Source organism: Protopterus annectens, chromosome 3.part1 (genome assembly GCF_019279795.1).
Source record: "Protopterus annectens isolate FY-2018-M chromosome 3.part1, PAN1.0, whole genome shotgun sequence".
Lineage (NCBI taxonomy): Eukaryota > Metazoa > Chordata > Ceratodontiformes > Protopteridae > Protopterus > Protopterus annectens.
The window spans coordinates 137,324,755-137,339,652 of NC_056732.1; the positions used below are offsets into that span (position 1 = coordinate 137,324,755).

The 14,898-nt window shown below is 38.8% G+C and overlaps 1 long non-coding RNA gene across 2 annotated transcripts in view; it reads right to left on the bottom strand.

Annotated features, from left to right (window-relative positions):
- The window catches only part of LOC122798044, a 423,491-nt gene that overhangs the window by 285,500 nt on the left and 123,093 nt on the right, over positions 1–14,898 (bottom strand). Inside the window, exons 2-3 of one of the 2 annotated variants that reach the window (XR_006364207.1) lie at positions 10,250–10,408; positions 2,971–3,798 (exon numbers count right to left, since the gene is read on the bottom strand). This is a non-coding gene — a long non-coding RNA (uncharacterized LOC122798044). Of the gene's footprint in view, positions 1–2,970; positions 3,799–10,249; positions 10,409–14,898 lie in introns of those variants that run through there. The other variant, XR_006364208.1, reaches the window with a different exon arrangement.

Below are 14,898 nucleotides of genomic sequence, written 5' to 3' on the forward strand. Positions count from 1 at the left end.
CCTATATTAAGATACTATGATGTGAAAAAGCCAGTCACTCTTTCCAGTGATGCTTCAAAATTTGGTCTTGGCACAGTTATACTTCAAGAGGGCAGACCAGTCACCTAAGCATCTAGAACACTTACCCAAACTGAGATGCAGTATGCTCAAATTGAGAAGGAGCTTTTGGCAATAGTATTTGCATGTTCCAAGTTTCATGCTTAGATTTATGTTCGAGCTATTCAGATTGAAACTGGCCACCAACCTCTAGTTACTACTCTAAAGAAGCCTATCATTACGATCCAGTGAGATTACAAAGAGAGATTTCAAAGAATAATACTCAGACTGCAAAAGTACAATTTCAAAATGGTCTATACGAATGGCAAATTGCTCTATCTGGCTGATACCTTATCCAGATCGCCCAGAAATACGACAGAATTAGCTTGATGCAGAGAATTTTTATTCTGACGTAATGGCAGTGCATAATATTTCTAACACTAGACTTGATGAGTTAAGACATCACACAGTGACTAATCCAATTTTGCAAAAGATCAGTCACTACATTAATGTTGGATCGCTGTCAAAGCAATCTAGTGTAACACCTGAGGTACAAACCTATTTTACTTACAGAAATGAATTGTTGATAGAAGATGGCATTATTTTCAAAGGTCCTAAAATTGTTGTTCCTGCTTCCTTAGAACAAGAACATATCCAGATTTTACATTGTGATCACCCAGGTTCCTCATCCACTAAGAGAAGAGCAAGAGAATTGGTATTTTGGCCTTCATTACCAAAAGACATTGATACAGTACTTTCTTTTTGTTCAGTATGTAATAGTACTAGACCGCATTTGCAAAGAGAACCACTTCAGCTAAGTCCAGTTCCTGAACTATCCTGGTCAACAGTAGCCATTGATGTCTTTGAGTGGGACAGTCACCACTACTTGGTTTTGAAGACACAAAAAAGTCCCCAAACACATCAAATAAATCCACAATTCTAAGAAGGTAAATCTCAAGAACCCGGTGGAACAGAAGGCAAAGCAGTCCGTAAAAAACAGCAATATTTATTGACAAAAAGTAAGTGCTTTCGCGATGGTCAACACCGCTTCATCAGATATAAAATCAATAATAAAACCTCCATGTATATATATCACACAAATTAATTGATTCATTTATCAGCAAGTTCAAAATTCCCTACAAAACCATTATATTGCTTAATTAATGGTTTTTGAGGGAATTTTGAACTTCCTGATAGGTGAATCAATTAATCTGTGTGATTGATATATATATATATATATATATATATATATATATATATACACATAGAGGTTTTATTATTGATTTTATGTCTGATGAAGCGGAGCCGACCATCACAAAAGCTCTTACTTTTTGTCAATAAATATTGCTGTTTTATTGGACTACTTGGTTTTGGTAGACTCTTATTCGAATTGGGTTTGAGATTGATCTACTACCTAACCTAACATCCAGTGCTGTTATTACTAAGTTGAAATGCCATTTCTCAGTCCATGGTAGTCCACACAAAGTTCTTTCTGACAATGGTACTCAATTTACTAGTCAGTTTTTTCAGAAATGTTCAAGAGAATGGGACTTTGTACATGTCACTAGCAATCCTGAATATCCTCAATCAAATGGTCTAGCTGAAAGTGCAGTGCAGAGTGCAAAGCAATTACTTGAGAGGTCAATGCGTGACAATACAGATGTGTTCCTGAATTTGCTTAATCTCAGAAATATACCCCGTGATGATATTCTTGGCTCACCTGCTCAAAGACTACTTTCCAGGCAAACCAGAATTATGCTACCCATTAATTCCAGTTTACTGAGGCCTAAAATTAAGAACAATAAAACCATCAAGGCTCAGTTATTTAAGAGGCGTAATATCCAGAAGTCCAGTTATGACAGATCGAGCAGATTGCTTCATCCATTGAGGGAAGGAGAGACAGTACGAATCCAGACGATGAAAGGTTTTGACCGAATTGGCCAGATTACATGCATCTGTGCCAATCTATTATCTTATCTGGTAGACTCAGAAGGTATAGAGTATAGGAGGAATCATAGACATCTTCTTTCTGTACCAGAATCATCATAATCATCATCATCACAACATTGTTTCTGTGAGGTAGACTCCAAATCTAAAAGCGAACCAAATGTTTCCATACCAGAGTGTATACCAGAGTGTGTTCAAACCTCTGATTCCATTCCTGAAAATGTTCCGAACATTCCAAGGTCAAACATTTTGTAGAGACAGTTCCAGTTGCTAAATCCAATTCCCAGTTTTATGTCACAAGATATGGACGAATATCTAAGCCCAATGTGAAATATGCAGCAGTGTGAACTTGACTGTATATACATGTGTACCTAGTCTTGTATAATGCATGACAAAGAATTACCTGTGATAGATGCATGCCAAATAGACTCATAATGTTGCATGATCTATTTCTCAAAGAGCAGTTAATGCTATTAAACTACTTCCTCTTATCAGCAGGCTTAGTTATTAACCAAGTATCTTGTTGAAGCTTTTTAAGTGCCTGCCACTTCCTGGTACTCATTCTGTTAAGGCATTTATATTTAAAAACGTTAAGTCATTCAGATTCAGTTACTCTGTGTAGATCAGAGTGTATGTGATGTGGCTTTAAGAAGCATGTTAAAGACTTACGTGCACGTATAAATTCCAGACGCATGCTATTCCTAGTGCCATTTTAAGAGTGCAGCCAGAGAGAGAGGATGCATGATTGCAGTTGTTAGTTTTTATATAAGTTACTTAAGTTAAAGTCAGCGAATTTCTATAGTGATGTGTTTATCTAAAATAAAGCTGCTTGAAGAGAACCCAGACAGACTCTTCTATTGTGTCCAAAGTAGGAGAGCGACACTCTATAAGTATTTCCTGTTTCACTATTAAACAGAAGAATGAAAGTTGCTTTACAATGAAAAGAAACAGACAGTGATACATAGAGTCCAAAGAAAACAATATTCTACATGTACATTGGAATTACTGATGTCCTAATCAATTTGTGCAGGAAAAAAAGACACATACCTAAAAACAATTCAGATAAAACTTCTTAATTAACTCAAACATATCTGTCCTACGCTTATGCAGTTCAGCATATCAATATGAACACATTTTAAACTTTAAACCAACTGACAAAACAGCAATTTCTTCATCTGAAAGGGCATTTCCAGGTTTAGTCAGTTTTGGTATCCTGCATCATAGTACTGATATTATTTTGCTGCTGTAAAAAAGTGTAACAGCACTACTATCACTGTTCAATAATCCCATGATGTGGCTAACAATAGTTTACATTAAGATCAGGTACATTTATGTAAAGCATTATTGGCATCACTAATGCTTGCATTACATTATCTTGACTATCTTGAAGTGAGTCAGAAATATACAAACTGTCATTAGAAATATCACTTATCAGTCTTGAATTACAATTATTTTGACTACTGAATACATTTTCAATACAACTCAAAGCCTTAAAGCAATAAATATAATCAAATAAGTGTATGGGCAATTTTTAAGCTTAAGAGGTCATTTAAAAATCATTATTTCTTCACAATTTTCTGCTGTCATTCCTCTGGTTTAGTTGCTGCATTTGTAGTTGGAGAAAATGTCCGCTATCGTTGTTCATAGAATAATGCTGTGCTGAGTTAGAAGTGGGGGGTGCTATATTTGGAACTAGGAGACGTTGGAATATGGACATTGCTGCTACTCAGCTGATTGATGATACTTTCACTCATGTTCTCTGTATCACTGTCACTCCTACTGCAGTTTTGATGAAAAATAAAACTTGTTCCTCTCCTGTATAATAAATAACAGATAAATGGATAAAGCAATCACTGCATGAAGTTATATGGGACAAATACATAAATTCTAATGTAGTAAATGTATATTTCATAAATAGGATTATGGAGGCCATGACACCTTGCACAGTCTATCTTTCTAAACATTCCTTACTTGGTAATGTTGACCAAAAAATATGGAAAACAGCTATATATTGCTACATTTGTTCCTATTCACAAGGATTTTGATTCTACTAGTCAAAACATTAGGCCAGTTGTACTAATTAGTATATTGGGGAAATGTTTTAAGGAGGTGAGATCCACATGATTTTACCAACTTGATTAACATATACAGTAGTAAGGTTAGTGGTATCAAGACTGAAATACCCATTAATGTATATGTTTGCATCTAGCAAAGTCTTTCAGTTCAGTTCCCCATTGAGAAGTGGTTCATATTCTACCTAAGCTAAAGGTAATCCCCAATATAATCAGACGGATAAGAGATTGGCTTACTAATCATACATCTCTTGTTAAAATTAAGAATATTACTTTTACACCCAGCCTGGTCTGCAAGTGATACCTCAGGAGTCAGTTCTGGGACCTTTTTTATTCAGCATTGTTGTGTAAAATACTTAAGTTAGTAAATTTACTTATGACTGTAAGATAGCAACCATGGTAATCAACACTGTAATCAGGTATAATATACAGAGAATTATGGATGCTTTGTATACAGGGTCTACTAGCAACTAAGTCCAATTGAATTACTGTAGTCAGGTGATAAAGAATATCCATACTTGGTTAACAGTCATCTGTTGTTAGCAGTAGATCACTTCGGGAACCTAGGTGTTTTTTTCTAAATAAGAAGTTAAGTTTTACCATTAATCGATGAACTATTGTGAAGAAATGTTACTTACTGCACCTTAGAAAGGGGGCTTATATCATGATAAACACAGACTGAACACAGCACTCTGAAGCAGTGAATTAATCTGCTAGGAGAGCCCAGGGAAAAACAAATCTGGCCATTTATTGCTCAAAATCTCAATATCATGACGATTTTTTTTAAATTCTTCTACGATTTTTTTTTAGCTCACTAACCATCCTTTAAAAATACAACCAGAGTGAAAATATGCAAACAACAGACAATTAAAAACTTAGGTTAGGAGCAGATTCAATAAAGCCTACACGATCCACTAAGTCTGTGTGAACGTTGTGGCATGGTGCACACGCACAGAAGACCACTGTTTTGGATTCAGTACACAGTAAACACTGTGGTATGCTAATTACAGCATAAGCAGCTGAATTGTATGCTAATCAACGAATTCAAGCTATAAAGCAACCATGTAGACTCAGTGCTGGTTTTCTTTGCAAATTCCAAAACCGATTGAAATACAGCCATGGAAAGGATTCTACAAAGAAAGAATGTTAGGGGCTGTTGTTGCTCTAATTCATTGTCATGAGCAACAGGCTGAAGTCTATGTCCTCCTGCTGCTGCTAATAGACCAAGGCCAAGAAGGTGAAGAGTCTTTAGACCCCATTTAATTTGTCACAATCTGCATGAAGTGGAAATTGTACAGCACTACAGGGTGGATAGAGACACACTACAGGAACTCTGCAACCTCTGTCATCAGACCAAGGGCAAACCAAGGGGAACCAATACTGATGGAGATAAAGGTATGTGTAGCACGTAGAATTTTAGCTACATGAACCTTTCACAGACTAACAGGGGTCATACTGGGGTTGTCACAGGTATCATCATCCAGGATCCTCCATCAGTTCCTGAATGCTATGCTTCAACATACCAGTGATTACATACATTTTTCCCTGTACACCTGAGGACAGGGCCACAAATATGCAGGAGTTCTATCCTGTAGCACACTACCCTAAAGTACTGGGTGCCATAGACTGTGCACATATAGAAAACAAAGCACCACCCAGGGAACAGGGAAGGGTGTACATAAATATAAAGGGCTTCCAGTCCATTAACTGGCAAGTCATGTGTAACACTAAGGGAATAATCCTGAATGTGTGTGCTGGCAACCCAAGCAGTTACCATGACTGACATATCTGGCACAACTCCCAACTGTATGAGATGTTTACTAGGAGTGATATCCCACAAGGTCATTTACTGGGGAATGCAAGTTATGCACTAGAACCATGGCTGATGATGCCCTTCAAAAATGCACACTCACAAACTGAAGAAAGCTATAAGAAGGCACACGCTCAAACCAGAAATACCATAGAGCCTGGGTTGGGGCTGCTGAAGTCACAGTTCGGTGCCTAGATACATCTGGGGGAGCCCTGCAGTATAATCCACGTACATTTACTGAAATCTTCACCATCTGTGCCATGCTTCACAACATCATCCTGAGAAAACAGTTTCAGTAGGATCAACAAGGGGAAGGGGCACATGTCCCACCACCACTGATAAGGTCACAACAGGTACATGCAGGTGAGGAGTCACAGGGAGAACCATCAACTGCTGTGGGTGTAAGCAGATGTAGGCATGCTCAATATACCTTGGCATTGGTAACCGGCAATGTATAGCACATTCAGTCACCTCCTAAGGGGCTAAAACTTTTATCCTATGCACATACATACAGTAAAATTGATGCCAGGCAACACCGACAGCCTTTACCTAAACATGTAATGGCTGTGTACTCCTAGCATCAGATAGACTCAGCCCTGAACTAAAACTGTAGCAAATCCTGGATTTACAAGACAAGTGTTAAACTTGGAATATTAAAAAATGTGTAATAATACAAATGAATGGCATATCCTTGCATACTGTTACTTAGTAATGTAAGTAAGTAAAAGGTGGGTGATTTTTAAAACAATGACTTCAACATGTGACAGCAGAGACTTATGTGAATACATATGTCCTCTATCAAGTAATAGGCCTCAGACATCAAAGATTCACACAATCATACCTCTCAAAAGTACTGATGGTCACTGAATGTCCTCAGTTTGGCCTTATACTTTTGTACTAGCAAATCATTAAAGAGAAAGGTTAGAAATTAATGACACACATTTTAGTTTCAGATTTCATATTCCTCAGAAATATCTTAAAAATAGTAATGCAAAAACTGTTTGATTCTATCAACTGTGTAACTTTGTATGACCAAAATATTTTAAAAGTCTCCTTATTGTTAGCCTGTGTCCCACTTTTATTAATGGCTTGGTCCAGCTTTGTTGCTATAAGAGTATGGAAGGCATGTACACATTAGAACAACCTGTAAGAAAGTAGTACAAATAGCAAAACAGCATCACAAACACAGATATACTAAGCACTAAGTCAACTATGGACCCTGAGCATCAGACATAAAACTTATGTATCCTTGAATCCAAAAGATAAAAAACAAGGATAAGGCACAGTTATCATCACTTGCACAGGGTGTTGTGTGGAGGTGGCCAGGAAGCATAAGCTGACCCAAAAGGTAAGTGAGTGCATGTTAGTAAGAAAGAGAAATAGGCAGACATTTGGATAAAGTATTAAAATGCCACTGGGACAGAATGAGCTTTAAGCCTCACAACTGAACCATGTAACTGTTGTGTGCGATTCTGTATGGACACTTCAGGTGAAATAGGTGTATGAGTGTCTGCAAGAACGCATCCAAGCTGTGTGCTAGCTCAATCTCTTGCCATATTGGACAGGTATGAGCCATGCATGATAGAGGTGGCAGTCCATCACCGTCATACTCGATCACAAGAACTGACTATGCCAGGAGCTGCACTGGCATGTCCACACCCATAGTCAGTTGCACTGCTGCTACAACTTGACTGATGTCTGCTGGATGAGCTGTCCCCATGAGTATGCCCAGGACCATGACCCCATGGCCTACCATGTCTGGGTGTGGACACCTCAACCACTGATAGAGCAGTGGAAGTAGTGCCACTATGGGAGCATTAGCGGGCATGGCCACTTCAGCTAACAGACGATATGGCTGACCTACGCCCATGTGGATGCCAACCCCCTCCCAGTGGATGTTCCATCACAGACACTGCCCATTCAATGCGTCATTCATCCAATCCATTGAATCAGCAACATGGTGGAGGCAGTCACGCATGTCAGCCTGTGCCACATCTACAACTAAGCATTTCCTTGGATGCCCTATTGGAACATGCCTGCACCTCCATGATGTCCCTAAACATACGTCAATAGACATGGAAAGGCACACTTATTTCAGGTGAGGGATGGACAGCAGACCTCCTCTGAGCATCCCTAACAACCATCCTGTGTGGCATCTTGCCCATACTTTGGCTACAGCCACAGTCAACAGGCACTGAAGCCTCAAGAACCACACTACCTTGATCGAGTCCCTCACCCACCACCTGTCCAAAATCTGAGGGCTCAGTGGAATCGGTCAGTGTAGGCTTACTGGCTGTATCCAGTGGAAGTACAGAGGATGGCTGAATGTCAATCTCAGTGTCATGATTCAACCTCTGCACCCCCCCCCCCAACTGTGCCTCTGTTTACCCACCATCATCATCAGAGTCTGCTAATACTCTGACATCAGGTGGTAAGAATCCCACACTGTCAGGATCACCTGTGATAATAAGCAACAAACACAGAAAAGAAATTATTAGCTACACTTCTACAGTTCAATATATGCTAACAAACTAACAGTAGTGCCACTATTACAGACAGTACAGCAATACACACATAATCCTGACACCAACATCACACATACGGATAAAATAAATATTTCTGGGAACTGCTTATCAGTACTGAAATAAAAATGTTTGCCTTATCACTTGCAGATGACTCCACACTTCCTAGGGAGGATGGTCCTGAAAGACGTTAAGCAAAATACAAGGACACCATTATCACAATAACAGTAACACAGGGGTGAAAAACTTCTGGCCCTCTATATGTCCATTAACAATACGTTTAACTGAAACTTGGATGACACGTCCACCCCAAGCCCATGTGTAATGAAACAGAATGTGTTGTTAACTTTATCAAACTATAACTAGTCCCCCCAAAAAAAAACTGTTAAACAAACGTAAATATTGCTGTCAATATTTTACTATACAAGAAATATTTAACAACTGAGATAGGTATGCCTACCTGGAAGCTCCTCCTGGGACATACTTGTCCTCCCTGAAACAGCTGCACCAACATCAATCACATGCTGTAGTGCACTTTCCAATGAACTCTCTGGATCCCTGACAGCAGACAGGAACTCTTCATTTGGTGTTAGTGGTTGCTCTGTAGTAGCCCCCCTCCAGTAGCCAGCTGTCCACAGTTCACCACAGCTGCTCTCCTCTGGGCCGATGAAATAATGTCAGTGACCCTATGATACACTTGATCATATGTTCTGCCGTGTCCCCAACAGCATTTACATCATCCACTGCCTGCTGCCAAATTTGCATTCTTACAGGCATATCCCTGCATCCTCTCTCACACAGAAAGGCATGATGTTGCCTAAATGCATCTACAATGACATCATTCTCAAAGTCACTGAAGGGGGGTTTGCAGGGATTGGGATGCTTGGGTGCCATAGTCCTAGGTGGCATAAAACAGAAAAGAAGGATATTGCACATATATATCACGTAAATAAAAGTCCTGCTTAGATATAACACATAAGTAGTTTTTCAATATTACCCACCAGAGAAACAAAAAACTTTCAAGGTATTCAAATATAGAAAAGGATTTATGTGGTTGTAGCATATCACAGTCACACATAAAGGAAGGATGGATCCAAAATAAGGGGAGTAACAATAGCAAAGTAAACCTCTGTACAAACAATTTTGTCTGTGTCAACAAGGACAAAGATACAAAATGCTTTACAGACTGCATATCCCGGATTAATGTTCAGATAAGAGAAAAATGAACACTATACAGAGATAAGACAGAGCTGCATTTCTGTAAACAATAGTCATAAATGGCTGAGTGATCACTCAATGCACTACATCTGAAATTAATACATGTGCAAACAAAGCAGAAGTGTACAAGTGCCATATGTCTTGTTGATATTGTGGATGATTTTGGACTTGCTTGTATGCACAACGATTTTCATTTTTGGCTTCAAAGCAGTTTCTGTGGTAAAGAGGGATAAGACACCCTTACTGTGTTTTGAAGGCTCATTGGTGTGAGAGTTCAAATGCAGACTTGTGTAAAAATCCTTCACGTGTACTAATGTATATTTTATACTGTTGTTTATTTTATAGATTTATTTTCTTTTTTTAATGGCAGTATTTGCACGATCCACGGCTTAGCGCAAACACAGGAAATGGCTAAACACAATAAATGTCATATAAAGTACTTTTTTGATAACCAATACATCAGCTACACTATGAATTACTTGTGTATGTAGCACATCTGCTAAACTCATTGATCCACACAGCATATACTATCTGTAGATCAGGTTCAAGTCCCACCTTTGTCTTTTAAGGATGAAACCTAATAAAGACTACTCACAAGGTTAAAACAAGTTTAGCTTTGCTTGTCTTGTTTGAGTGACACTTACCATTGTGCAAATTTGGAGTTGTGGCCCGCACACGAAGCAGACATTCTTAATTTCAAAAAGGATACATTGTTGCATTTTCTGCTTTCCATTGTGCAAAACCACTTAGCGACACTCTGCGGCAGTTAGTAACCTTCCCCAATACCGGCAGGCCCAGAATACCTGCAGAAAGGAAGCAGTCAACAATTTCAAAATGGATACAGTCTATAAATTCTGTTGGGCACCATGCAAACATGGTAAGCGGGGTTGTGTGACAGTTAACACACAAGTTAATAATGAATAGAGAAATATCCAACTATTATTTAGCTATTTCTGTGGCAGCAGGTGTAAGTGCAGGGCTGCAATACAAATGGTCCTGGTTCTAATACAGTAAATTCCAAATATTTTTACTGTTGTTCCATTTCACTTTATATTAAATGTCACATAAAAAAATTAAACATAATTAAAAATAATAACAATAAGTATGTACAGTAGTGGAGCTCATATGAATTATATGTATGACTGCGGGCATACAGTCTGCTATGTTTCTGTAATTATAACTGTGCTATTTGGCCTTTGATGGCCTTCAGACTTCACTTCACACATGAATGTTTAAACCAGAACCTTGCTAGATCACACACATATGTAGTTAACCTCTCAATCTGTCGTGTGTATTTATATATAATTCATAACGATCTCTGAGAAGTATTTCTTCTATGGCAAAGATGGAAAATAACCGATGTGGAAAAAACGTTTTGTCTTTTATGCATAGATTTGAATCCACATTGTAAAAATCAGTTTTACCACTGTATAAAGCCAAACCAAAAATGTGCCAGATCATGAAATGTATGCCCTCAGTACATATCTGCAAAGTGAAATCATCTAACAGTTCCACCAGCAAACAACCCTCAAGCTATTGCCAACTGTCATATTAACCCTCCTATTTAAAAAAACATGTTTTCCTCTCTGCTTGGGTCTGTTGCTGTCCATTTAACATCTTGTAGATGCGGTTGGCATTATTGTTCAGGTTTGCATACTACCAGTAAATGAGATAACAGGTATTGGCAGGAAAGCATTAGCTATTGCTGTTCTCTCTGGTTAGACATGTTTGGTAGAAGGGAAGGTGCCCAATTTAGGGCACAGAGGTGGGGTCTTGAGGAGTCCAGAATCTTTACTGGACTCCTTGTAAAGCAGCATAGCCAAAGGCTTTTGCAGGGAGACTATACCGGCGCCCAGTACAAGTCTGAGGCTTGGAATAGTCTGGCCAAGGCTGTATCCAGAGTGACTGGCATTCCACACACTGGAGAACAGTGTAGGTATCACTTTAATGACCTAAAAAGGTGCAAGAGTGATACACTCAACCAGGGGATGAGTTTAGAACTAGTAACATCCCACAGCTGTGCAAGTATGCTAATAAAGAGAATTTATAGTAGACAGAAATCTATACATATAGACAAGACTGGTATGCATAATGCTCTTTTGTTCTCTACTGTTCATTCCACAGATAATGCAAGATTACTGCAAATAGAGAAGCCCATGCTGGGCATCTAGAGAGACTGAGGATAGCTTTTAAATTATTTTTTTTCTATACAGTTGTAGCAAAGTAAGCATTCATATCCTAACTGTAAAAGCAAGCATGCATTTTTCAATCTGTAGCACAAACCAACCGTAGGAGCCAAGTGTAAGACTGTAGTTAGACATTGTGGGTTCAAATACAAGTAACCAAGTACAAAACAGTGCAATTCAATTATACATAGTGTATATAAATGTTTATAATACTTGTTTATTGATGATTGTATTGTTTAACATTATATTATTTGAAAAAAAAAACAAATAAACAAACAAAAAAAAACAGTGCAATTCTTTATCAATACTACATAAATTAATTTCTACACAAGTGGCATAAATGCCCAGCTGTTAACTTAATCTATATAATTGGACCAAGCATATGTGCAATATTTGCACATGGCAAGGATTACTTTGAGCAATCCTTAATTATAATTTGCAGTTGTTCAGAAGTATACTTAAATGTAAAATTTCAGATAAAATACTTTTATTATTGTGATACTGTATTGGATGTAACATATGATGGTACTAATTATTTCTCTTTTTTTACTCTCACCCCAACCCTTATCTTTTTTCTGTGTGTTGTCAAAATGTTTCCATGTCATCCATCTCTAACAAATCACATAATGCTTTGCAGCACAGGGGGGTAAGGCCAACTCCAATGGCTCAGTCTGCACCCGCTCCTGTACCGACATCCAGTACATCTGGGACCCAACCTGGTAGCATTGCTTCTGCTGCCCCTGCACTACCTGTACCCTCAGGTAGCACTACACAGGCAGCTGGTGCTGTGATACCCTCGCAGAGTACTGGAAGAGGTGGGGATTTTATCACCTAACAGGAGATGCCAGGGTTGGTGTGTAGGGTCATGCACAGCACCATTGGTGCACACCTACACTGGATGAAGAGAATGCTCTCCCTTATGGTCCAAAGGAGGAGACATCAAGCACACCAACAGCCAGCAGAGTAAGGGGACAGTGATGACAGTCCTGCAAGTGAGGACTAGATTCTCACTGTCCCCATGTTTGATGGGCACGGGCTTCTATTCTCCCCTCCCTAACCTTAATCATGGTATCCCCAACCTTTTGTGCCTCTCACTGTCCCTTGTTTTATTTGTCATGTTTGTTTGCATCTGCTTCCTCATCTACCCTACTTACCTGACCCAGAAATACTTACATCCCTTACTACTGAAGTAGAAAAAAATGGGCACGTCTGGCAAAAAAAAAATATTGTCCCATACATTGATCTCCATTTCACACACATCTTCTTGACACACTTGATTTGGTCCAATTGGCTATACAACATGATTGCATTGTTGTCACCCCTCTGTATTGAGGTAACAGTCCAAATTTAGCTAATATTCTGTACATATTTTCATTTTACACTGTTGAAGAAGTGGATAGCTATGGTTCTTTCCTACCTCCCTCTTACACATTATATTGCTTTGCCTTTATTCTTCTCCCTGCTTGCCCCCATTTCACCACTTTCCTATCTACCCCATCTCAATACCTTTAATCTGGTCAAAAATAGAATCACACAAAACATGAGTAAAAAAAAAAAAAAAAAAAAGGCAACAGAGCCCTTCACTTTTTTGGCCTCAATGTTTGCACAGAGATTGGCATTGCACACCAATGTCAAGTGATGGTGAATGGCTCTTCAATGTTGCGGTTACCTCTGCTTAAACACTCTGCACTAAGGTAACACACAATAACACACAGTTAATGTAGTATAAAAAAATATTTTATTGCATTAAAAATTCTTATTTAAAACTGTAACATACACCTGGATTCAAACCCTATATCATCTGAGCTCCAAAAGAATGGTGTCAATGCATTTATGTGTGCTGGCACAGAGTCAGCTAAGCTGCAGGTGTGTTTCATGCACTCAGTACTGAAAAGTATCATAATTGTAGCAATTAAGCTCATGTTTGCTTGCTGCTTAACTACACGCAAACAGAGAAGGAGTAGAAATGTGCATCGCACATGTGAAAACACTTAGCCATAATCCATGCAAACCAGCTGCTTTGTAGTGCACTATGAAAAGTGAGCAACAGCATGTATTACTTATGTTTACTGTCCATTTAGTCTTCATCCCATGAAAGTACATATAAACACAAAGGGAAGGTATTTTTAAGAAAAGAACACATATTTACAGTACAGCAATCTATTACCTCCACCCATTCACTTCAAACTTGGTATCTCAGTACTTGCTCACAAATATATCAGCTACACTATAGAAATAAACAAATGCTTTTTTTATATTCCATGCACATCTTTATGACAATACACATTCAGATTTTCCAATACTTGTAGTAATGTGAACAGCTGTTTGCATGTAGTTTATAAAGCTATCTCTTAACTTATACCTGCACTTTGAAGACACAACAGCAAATACTACACACTGCACACTCAATCTGGTAACATGCAGAACTTTAATATCTTGACAGTTGAATGTGGCTATCTATCCACTTCATGTAGGCCTCCCAACATCTTCTCTCCAACATACAATGGTAATGTCATCCGCTATAAATTGTCCTGCAGCCTTGTAAAGTCAGACTTGTGCTGTGGTGCTTGCATAAAGTACTGAGGTCTATAGTCCATGTACTTAGGTAGGGGGTTCTAATCACTGTAGTCATCTGGTGCATGTGTGTGTGTGTGTGTGTGTGTGTGTGTGTGTGTGTGTGTGTGTGCGCGCGTGCGTCTGTCTAGTCAGAACGGCATAATTGTGTATCCTGTAGTTACTACTCCAATCCTATGGAGTATCAATATTTTGACAGACGGACATGCTTATACATCCCATCTCATGCAGGCTTCCCAACATCTTATCTGCAATATCCAATGCTGAAGTCAGCCACTATAAATTGTCCTGCAGCCTTGGTGCTTGCATAAAGTACTGAGTTCTCTAGTCCATGTACGTAGTTAGGTAGGGGTTCTAATTTCATTGCAGTCAACTGGTGTGTGTGTGTGTGTGTGTGTGTGTGTGTGTGTGTGTGTGTGTGTGTGTGTGTGTGTGTGGGTGGGTGTCTAGTCAGAAGGACATAATTGTGTATCCTGCAGTTACCACTCCAATCCCATTGAGTAACAATATTACACATCAATTTTATGCAGGCT